The sequence below is a fragment of the Mus pahari genome, chromosome 2, assembly GCF_900095145.1.
Source record: "Mus pahari chromosome 2, PAHARI_EIJ_v1.1, whole genome shotgun sequence".
Classification (NCBI taxonomy): Eukaryota; Metazoa; Chordata; class Mammalia; order Rodentia; family Muridae; genus Mus; species Mus pahari.
The window spans coordinates 159876854-159886856 of record NC_034591.1 but is presented as its reverse complement, the minus strand read 5'-3'; the positions used below and the strand labels follow the sequence as shown (position 1 = coordinate 159886856).

The 10003-nt window shown below is 46.2% G+C and overlaps 1 pseudogene; it reads left to right on the top strand.

The window, feature by feature from the left end:
• Window positions 1–7338: 7338 nt before the first annotated feature.
• On the top strand, window positions 7339–8493 carry LOC110316525 (annotated as a pseudogene).
• The last annotated feature ends 1510 nt before the right edge of the window (window positions 8494–10003 follow it).

The following is a 10003-nucleotide window of genomic DNA, read 5'->3' as shown; positions in this document are numbered from 1 at the left end:
ACACCAGTGGCAACAGTGGAAATGTGTCACTTTTGGCGGCTAGTGATGACTTGGCTGCTGGCCCTGAGTTACTGGAAGCGGGCTGCAAGGAGCACCTGGTTCTGAAGATGCCCCTGTGACCTCACCTTTGAAATCTTCCCAAGCCTTCCCAGTGGTCAGCACTCTAAGAAGCTGTGCTGTTCTCCAGAACCACAGTAGTAGAGGGCAGCTATCTAAACCTCCCAGAATGCACCAAACTCCTCCTGAGGGACCCTCACTGCCCGGGCTCTCGCTCCCTGCATGGTGGCCTGTGCTTTCTAGCCCTGTCTATCTGGGGAGTCTCTTGCTCTGTCTCAGAGGTGTTCTTCCTATGTCTTCTGCTCGAAGGGGCAGCACAGCTCCTTGGGGCTCATTCTTTTGAAAGAGGAACTTATGTAACCCAGGTTGGCCTCAGACTCACTATGCAGCCAAAGATGACCTCCAACTTACGATCTTCTGCCTCCCTTCACCTATTGAATACAAGAGGTGTACCCCCATAGCTGGTTTATGTGATTCTAAGGATTGAACCTAAGGCTCCACGCACGTGCTTCCAAATGAGCCTCCCTCTCCCTCTCCTCTCTCTCTCCCTTTCTCTCTCACTCTCTCTTCCCTCTCTTGGGAGACAGCTAAACTCAGACCCACCATGATTATTTCCTCAGACGGCTTCTTCTTCAAGCAGATAAGTAAAGATGTGAGAAAAAACACACGCCCAACTGTTAAGAACAAAGAAGTGACTCGGCCGCAGGAACCCAGTGTTCTGGGAATCTTGCTATACATAGACAGTTCACACTGGAAATGGTTACATGTGGCAAATTAGCTTATTTAATTGTAGACACTAGAAAACACAACATCAAGCAAGAAACAGCCGTAAAAACCTCTGTGCTCCCTGTTACTATTTAGCTCATCAGATGTGTTGCTGTCCTGGGGTCTGGTTAACGTCCGCCTATTGTGGCTTAGTGCCCATGTGTGAAGGGCTAGGGACTATCGATATCTATTTTATTAATTTTACTTATTTGTAAAGTGCTTCTTATTGAGTATTGCAATGTACTAAGCAAGTGCTTTAGCAGAGATCTTCTCCCTCTCCCTCCTCTCCCTCTCCTTCTCCCCTCTCCCTCTCCCTCTCCCTCTCCCTCTCCCTCTCCCTCTCCTGAAATCAATTGCCCACACCTGAGCCTCCCATAGGTAGCTGGGATCACAGGCCTAGACCATTAAGCTTAGTTTCCAAGTCAAGTCTATTTCTTTATTTTTTCTTTGTTTGTTTTGTTGTTGTTTGGGGAATTTTTTGTTTGTTTGAGACAGGGCCTCTCTACCTAGCCCTGGTAGTTCTGGAATTGACCACACCGAGTAAAGTAACCCTCAGATTCTTAGACAACTTCCTGCCACTGTATCCTGCCCAGCCATGCTCATGTATTAAAGCACTGTGTTCTCAACCTTCCTAATGCTGTGAACCTTTAATAGTTTCTCATGTCATGGAGACCTTATTTTCATTGTTACTTCATAACTGTAAGCTTGCTACTGTTACAAAAGACAATGTAAATATCTGGTGTACCCAGAGGGGTTGCGACCCACAGGGTGAGAACCACTGGTAAAGCACTCTAGCCCCAGAGTCACAAATCTCTTTTTAATCCTCATTCTAACAGTTTCCATTCTCATTTAAAAACGCATTTTGTTTTGTGTATGTACACCTGTATGAAGGTATGCACATACCATATTACACATATGCTATGTCAAGTGTGTGGGGCTCAAAGGACAACTGGTGGGCATTCTTTCTTGCACCATGTGGGTCCCAGGGATTGAACTCAGCCTGTAAGGCTTGGCCCACAGTATGTTTGTTTGTTTGTTTGTTTTTGTATCCGTTGTTAAATAGTCATGAGCAAAGGTCACAAAGATGCTTGCGGGTAAGAGACCGAAGGGAGTTCACAACATCCACAAGCGAAGGGATGAGGTTGCAGAGTCAGGTACTCAAGCGCCACACCGCTGTGAACACACACACAAGTGTGGAGGGACACTGGTGGCCCACCTTGAAACTTGAGAGAAAAATAACCACGGAGAAATGACCGGAGCCTAACTGAATCTGGTTGGGTCATTTTCTTTCTCAGTCCTGGAATCTGAGCTAGGCTTTTGCATGCGCTGGACAGGCTCACTGCCCAGGCCCAGCTGGGGACTTGCTTCCAGAAGCCACTGAATGTAAAGACTCCGGAAAAGAAAAAAAAAAAATCAAAATATTTCTTGAGATTTGATCTCCTGGAGGGCAACTGGGCTGGCTTTCCTTAGACAGAACGTTTATAAACTGCACCTTTCCACAAAGATCGGTACGGAGATAATTTATTCATGAGAACTGTGGTTCCGGCGTGCCTTTCAGAACTGTAACATGAGTTCTCTGTGGCAGGCAGCACGCGTGTTAGGATCACATTCTTACCCATGGGATCTGATATAAAAGGGAAGTGAGTCTCTCATGCTGCCAATGACGTAGTCCATGTCAGAGCTGTGTCTGAGACTGCCTGCTCATATGTGGTGTTGGAATGTCAGTGTGGGGCTCACCCACGGACCATTCCTATCCTGATAAGTCACAGTAGCTCCTAAGGGAAATACAGCGCTCTTGCCTTTCCATAATGCCCTGCACTTACGCCTTCTTCTTGTTTTCCCATAATGCCCTGCACTTACTCCGTCCAATGTACTTGACTTTTTCTGTGTTTCAGTCTCGTGGTACACTGATCAATTTATTATGTGTGTTTGTGTGTGCATGCAGGTGAACATGTATACACAGGCGTGTGTGCGCACTTATACATTTGAACATGCGTGTGAATGCCAGAGGGCAACCTTGGTGTCATTCCTCCAACAAAGTTTTCGTTGTTTCTGGTTTTGTTTTCTTTTGGTGAGCCTGGGTATCTGGGACTCACCAAATTGTGACCCATGTGCTCCAGAGCTCTCCCCTCGAAGCCCTGGAATCACAAACCTGAGCCACCACAGCCAGGTTTTTTAAAAACACGGGTTATGGGAATTGAGTCCGTGATGTGTGTCAGTGACACCCGCAAAGCTCTGTCCTAGCTCCTTACTTGTCAGTACCAGGAAGACATTTTGCATTTAATTTTTTTAATGATATACCAAGAAAATCTCCTGCACATAGTTTTATATCTGCAATGCTATTGAGTAATTTTCTGAAACTTGGGCTAAGAAAAATCTATCTTCAAACCGGGTAGTACATCTCACATCTATAGGTCCAGCATGCAGAAGACTAAAGCAGGAATATTGCTATAAACTAAGGCTATTCTGAACTACCTAGTGAGTTTGAGGCTAGCCTGTGCTAGTATCAAGAGATTGTCTCAAAAGAGTGACACTTCAAAACTTCATCTGGAAAAAAAAAGGAATGACTGTTTGTGGAGTTGCAATGCTTATGGCCTTAGCTTGGGCACCTTCCCAACTGCTTGTAACTCAGTTTTGGTTTTATTACCATTTGGGCTTTTCTATGTCTGTCCAGTGGGTATATAAATGCTAGGTATCTGTCACAGGGCAGGTTAGTTACCTGCTGTATTAGTCAGGGTTCTCTAGAGTCACAGAACTTATGGATATGCTCTATATAGTAAAGGAATTTATTGATGACTTACAGTCTGCAGTCCAAATCCCAACAATGGTTCAGTAGTAGCTGTGAATGGAAGTCCAAGGATCTAGCAGTTGCTGAGTCCCACACTGCGAGAAGGCGAAAGAGCGAGAGCCAGACTCCCTTCTTCCAATGTCCTTATATGGTCCCCAGCAGAAGGTGTAGCCCAGATTAAAGGTGTGTGCCACCACACCTTTAATCCCAGATGATCTTGGACTCGGAGATCTCCCTGTCTTAATCTTCTGGATTCAATCACCACTGTGTCTCAAGATCTCCATACCAAGATCCAGATCAGAAACTTCTATCTCCCAGTCTCCAGATTAGGTTCACTGGTGAGCCTTCCAATTCTGGATTGTAGTTCATTTCAAATATAGTCAAGTTGACAACCAGGAATAGCCACTACACCTGCCCTCAGTGTTCTATGTCTAACTTCCTCTGAGTCTGGGTGGTGAATCTTCCCACTCTGACTCTTTCCCTTTAATTTAAACTTAAAAAGTAAATTATTGGATATTTTATAGCATATTAAATATGACAATATTTAAAGAAACCAAAATTCCAGAATTCTCACTACAATTGGGTAGCAGTGTTTTGATCTGTCATTAGCCTCCAGTGTCTTCTAAGATAGAACTGTCTCTGCCCTGAGCACAGCTTCTCTCTACATGCCTTCCCATCCAGATATTTCCCAGTCTCTGTGAGGTGGCAGTAACGGTACAATTACAGGACTCCTAAAGTCAGAGCTTAGCCCTACTTCTCAGTATTACTCAACTACCAACTCAAGTAAAATAAATTATTACATATAGCCCTCGGCACTCTGTCTAAATAAATGAAGTTTCTGTGTCATTATTTGGGAACTGGAAATCAATATGTGCCTTCCCATTATCATCCCTACTGTCCCTCAGGGCAAAGAATGATAAACTCCATTAGCTATGCCATAACATGGAATGAAGGGGTGTGGATACTTTGGACTGTCCATTCTCCTGCCTCAGACAGCAGCTGACGATGATTTGCCTCATGCTCCAGCAGAGACATGGTTTTGCTGGCTGCAGACAGTTTCTGCAGTTGTGTGATGATTGGAATTCTGGGAACTTTTAAGAGGGTGTATACAGGCTAGGGCCCCATCTCCCTGTTGGGTGGTTGTTGGTCATTCAGGGGGGTTGGTTGTGGTTTATTAGTAGTTGTAATCAAAGAAGAAACAAAGAGAAATTAGATTCAGATCTGTCTGTCCTCTCTCTCCCCCTCTCTCCCTCTCCCCCTCCCCCATCCTTGTTTCTCTCCTATCTAATGATAGGTGAAATGGGTGGAAATGAAGAGTGGAAAAAAGAAGAACCTACAAAGTAGCTAAGACCACTGCACCTAAGGAACAGTCTCGTGTCAAAGCAACTGCTGTGAGGGGCAAACAGAGGCCCAGCTTTCCTGCTGGGCCCTCTGGGTGAACTGGGTCTAGGAGAACTTTAACCCAAGGGTCTTGTTATCCGAGGAGAAAAATTAAGTCACCCCCGAGGCACAGTTGGCCTGTGTGGCTCACAGCACATTCGAGACCTCTGCAGGGCTCGGTCCTCAGATCTCTTTAACGTGACTCACAATTCATATACACTCTGGCTGCAGGCACCCTGCACCTAATGCTTCCAACTCAACCTCTCTTGAGTTTCAGGCTCTAATAAACAGATTCATCAACCTTTCCAAACATGTCCCTTACTGCCTCTTGATATTTCCTATCCTAATGTCTTCCCATCATTGGAAAGTCACTAGCTGAGTGTCCTTTGTGACCTGCACTGCTCTCTGGCTTGTACCCTAATGTCCCATCTTTGTTCATTCAGTTGTTTGATGTGACTTTCCTTGCTGTCCTTACATCAGACTCATGACAACCTTCCTGCCTCAGCTTCCCCAGTGCTGGGATTCCTCGGCCACCATGCCCAGCTTCCTCGCTGTTTTTCAAATATGTTTAGCAATCTCCTGCCTCAGGGCCTTTGCACTGGCAGTTCTATCCTGAGGATGCTCTCCCTGGTTATCTGTGTGACTTTCCCATCCACTCTTAGGTCTACGCACAAATGTCACCATGCCTGAGGAGTCCTCCCACCTCAAACAGCAACTCCCCTGCATCACCAGCTCTTCCTGCTTCCTTGATATTTTTCACTTTTCAATTCTGCACTCATTTTTAAATTAACAACATCCCTTTGCATGTGAAGGTCTTTGATTACAAGGGGCAAGATTGTTTTGGTAGTAGAAACATGTGCTGCCAATCTCAATGTAAAATGGTGTTGTCTTAGTTAGACTTTTACTGCTGTGAACAGACACTATGAACAAGGCAACTCTTGTATGGATGGCATTTAAATGGTGCTGGCTTACAGGGTCAGAGGTTCAGTCCAGTATCATCAAGGTGGGATCATCATGGCAGCATCCAGGCAGGCATGGTGCAGGAGGAGCGGAGGGTTCTACATCTTTATCTGAAGGCAGCTAGCGGAAGGCTGACCTCCAGGCAGCTAGGATGAGGATCTTAAAGCCCACACCCACAGTGACATGCCTACTCCAACAAGGCCACACCTCCTAATAGGGCCACTCCCTGAGCCGAGCATATATAAACTATCACAGATCTCATCTCATTCTTTGTAGTTCTGACCATTGTATGAAATGAGCATATCTCCTTATAACCCATGGAATACAATTCCTTCTAAATGAACATTGCAAGCCTACAGCAGTGCCTGGGACATAGGAAATGTGAAGAGGAGATTTCTGGTTTCTTTGGAGTCTTGGTTGTATCATGCGATGTGATATTTCTCTGGAGACTGTCTTATAAGAGGATGTTTTGCTGAAGCAGACACATGTTTTTCTGGAAGTTGCCTGGGTAAAGGGCATGTGCTCTTTTGCTGGAGCACATGCTTGAGAGAACACATGATGTTTGAAAAGGGTACAAATATAACCCAACAGACAGTGGATGGCCCTGTGTGGTTCACCTTGCCACTCTTTGATGCTCATTGTCTGTCATGACTTTGTGAAGAGAAACGCACCAAAGAACTTCTAGCGGTATTCCGGTGGCTTCTTGCAGCTTTCTCGGAGACGGGACGATTGGCAGAGCCTCAAGGTTTCTTTTGGATTGAACCACCATCGCTGATTCGTGAATGGTGTTTGTGAGTGGATCAAGCAACTGTTGCTGATTCAGGTGAGCTGAACTGCTAACATCCTGACAACACAGATTGGATTCGCCCCAAAGAATTATTTCTAAACAGGAACACATTCTCCTTTGCCTTACTGACCTTTCCTTTCTGCTCCCTCTGGTGGGTGGTGGGCTAAAAAGGAGGTTAAATCATTTAAATATCCTTATCAAACTAGGTTTTGAAAGATACAAACCTCCAGAAGTGCCTCATAATTGTTTATCAAATCGATGACTATGTGTTGAGTATTTAGGTCACTTTAAAACTCCTTCCCACCCTAACCTGAAGCCCTCTATGGTGAGAATTTCTAAAGGTGTTTCTTTGAACCAGGTTATACACGTTCAGAAAGCTAACCACAAAGCAAATGTGACATTTGGGCAAAGTTAGCATTAGGCACTTCTTTGTCTGATGGGCAGGGTTTATTAATCTGATTAAGAACACTGTCCCAAATGGGGTAAGTGTAGTGGTTCAGGGGAGGCTGTGAGGGAAAGGCCTCAAGCAACAGGCCACGTGTGCTGGAACCACTGTCACCCAGCCCAGGCCACGCTGCTGCAGCTCACCTGTCGCCCCCCCCATCGTGCACTAGCGGTCTCAAAAGATTCAAAGTCCAAGATGGCAACCCTCAAGGACCAGCTGATTGTGAATCTTCTTAAGGAAGAACAGGTCCCCCGGAACAAGATTACAGTTGTTGGGGTTGGTGCTGTTGGCATGGCTTGTGCCATCAGTATCTTAATGAAGGACTTGGCGAATGAGCTTGCCCTTGTCGACGTCATGGAAGACAAGCTACAGGATGAGATGATGAATCTTCACCATGGCAGCCTCTTCCTTAGAACACCAAAAATTGTCTCCAGCAAAGAGTATTGTGTAACTGCAAACTCCAAGCTGGTCATCATCACAGCGGGGGCCCATCAGCAAGAAGGAGAGAGCTGACTCAATCTGGTCCAGCGAAACATGAACATCTTCAAGTTCATCATTCCAAACATTGTGAAGTACAGTCCACACTGCAAGCTGCTTATTGTCTTAAATTCAGTGGATATCTGACCTACGTGGCTTGGAAAATCAGTGGCTTTCCCAAAAGCCGAGTTATTTGGAAGTGGTTGCAATCTGGATTCAGCTCGGTTCTGTTACCTGATGGGAGAAAGGCTGGGGGTTCACCCACTGAGCTGTCACGGCTGGGTCCTGGGAGAACATGGCGACTCCAGTGTGCCTGTGTGGAGTGGTGTGAACGTTGCTGGNGTCTCCCTGAAGTCTCTGAACCCAGAACTGGGCACTGATGCAGACAAGGAGCAGTGGAAGGAGGTTCACAAGCAGGTGGTCGACAGTGCGTACACAGTGATCAAGCTGAAAGGTTACACATCCTGGGCCATTGGCCTCTCTGTGGCAGACTTGGCCGAGAGCATAATGGGATCAGCATTTGTGAAAAGGCATGTAGAAACCCACTGGTTAATAAGCTAATTTCAACAATCCACTTAAAAACAAAATCAGAGGTTACCTTGGGCTCTGAATCAAAGTGACGGTCACAAGAACCTTAGGCGGGTGCATCCCATTTCCACCATAATGAAGGATCTCTATGGAATCAATAAGGATGTCTTTCTCAGTGTCCCATGTATCCTGGGACAAAATGGAATCTTGGATGTTATGAAGGTGACACTGACTCCTGAGGAAGTGGCCCGCCTGAAGAAGAGTGCAGACACCCTCTATGAAATCCAGAAGGAACTGCAATTCTAAAGTCTTCCCAGTGTCCTAGCACTTCACTGTCCAGGCTATAGCAGGGTTTCTGGGGAGACCACACCCTTCTCGTCTGGGTCAGTACAGTGGTGTTGAGGTGGTGTGGGGAAACATTTCAGTTCCCACAGCTCTGCCCTGCTGCCAGGTTGTACTTGTGTAGTGGTAACCTGGTTAGTGTGACAGTCCCACTGTCTCCAAGACACACTGCCAACTGTGCAGGCTTCGATTACCCTGTGAGCCTGCTGCATTGATGCCCTGTGCACCCTCACCAAGCGTGCCTAGGCCAACGCATTCCCAGTTAATCAGAACCTGGCTCCAGCATGTACTTCCATTATGCATATCTTGTGCAGAAATGTTCTACAGGATATTTTGTGTATTATGTGTCTGTAGTGTACATTGCAATATTATGTGAAAGGTAAGATCTACATATGGATGATGGAACCAACCACTCAAGTGTCATGCTAATGAAAACACCAAATAAACCTTGAACAGTGAAAATGAAGAGAGAGAGAGAGAGAGAGAGAGAGAGAGAGAGAGAGAGAGAGAGAGACCCCTGGGACCTGGTATGTGAAAACTGTGAAGGATTAAATGGTCACATGCCACTCCAGTTAACAATAACCCAGAGCATATCCTGGGGCAGAGCTGCTCATTCTCTGATCTTTTGCACCTGCCCCCACTTTGTCATGCCTCACCAAATAGATGTCTCCATTAACCAGTGTCCTGGTGTGCCGTCTGCTGCTGTGATAAACGCCAAGACCAAAAGCAGTGTGGGAAGAAAAGGGTTATTTCATCTTACAGCTTATGGTCTGTCACTGAGGAAACCTGGAGGCAGGAACCTGGAGGCAGGAAGCTGGAGGCAGGAAGCTGGAGGCAGGAAGCTGGAGGCAGGAACTGAGGCAGAGGCCATGGAGGAACATGCTTACTGGCAGCTCCTGGGCTTGGCATCCACGTCCTTACTGTTGTGACTACGCTCCTGGATCAATCCTCCTCCCCTAGAAACATAAAAATCTCCATCGAGCAGATTCCTTTTGAGTACTCAGGAATCTGAAGCACGTCTTTATTTTTTGATATCAATATATTTGTATTAATCCTTGAGAGTTTCATGCTGTGTGGTTTGGTTGTATTCACTCTCTACTCCTCCCAGATCCGCCCCAACCTCCCCACCCCTTCCCAAATCCATGTTTTCTTTTTGTTTTGGGGGTTGTTGTTGTTTATTTGTTGTTTGGGGGTTTTTATTTGTTTGGGTTTCAACTCAGCTAGCAAATCCTATTTATGGGTGTGAGTCAGCCATGGAGCACAGTCAACCCACCGGGGGGCCATAACCACAAGGACAACTCTCTCCTAATCCCAGAGGCCATCAGCTGTCCCTATCTCCTGAGCAGGTGGTAGGTCTCTCAGGACCCCTTCCTCTGAAGCACCCCCTTCCAGGAAGCACTCCCCCTTCCGTGAGGCACCCCCTTCCGTGAGGCACCCCCTTCCGTAAAGCTTGCGTCTGTATGAGCACTGAAGA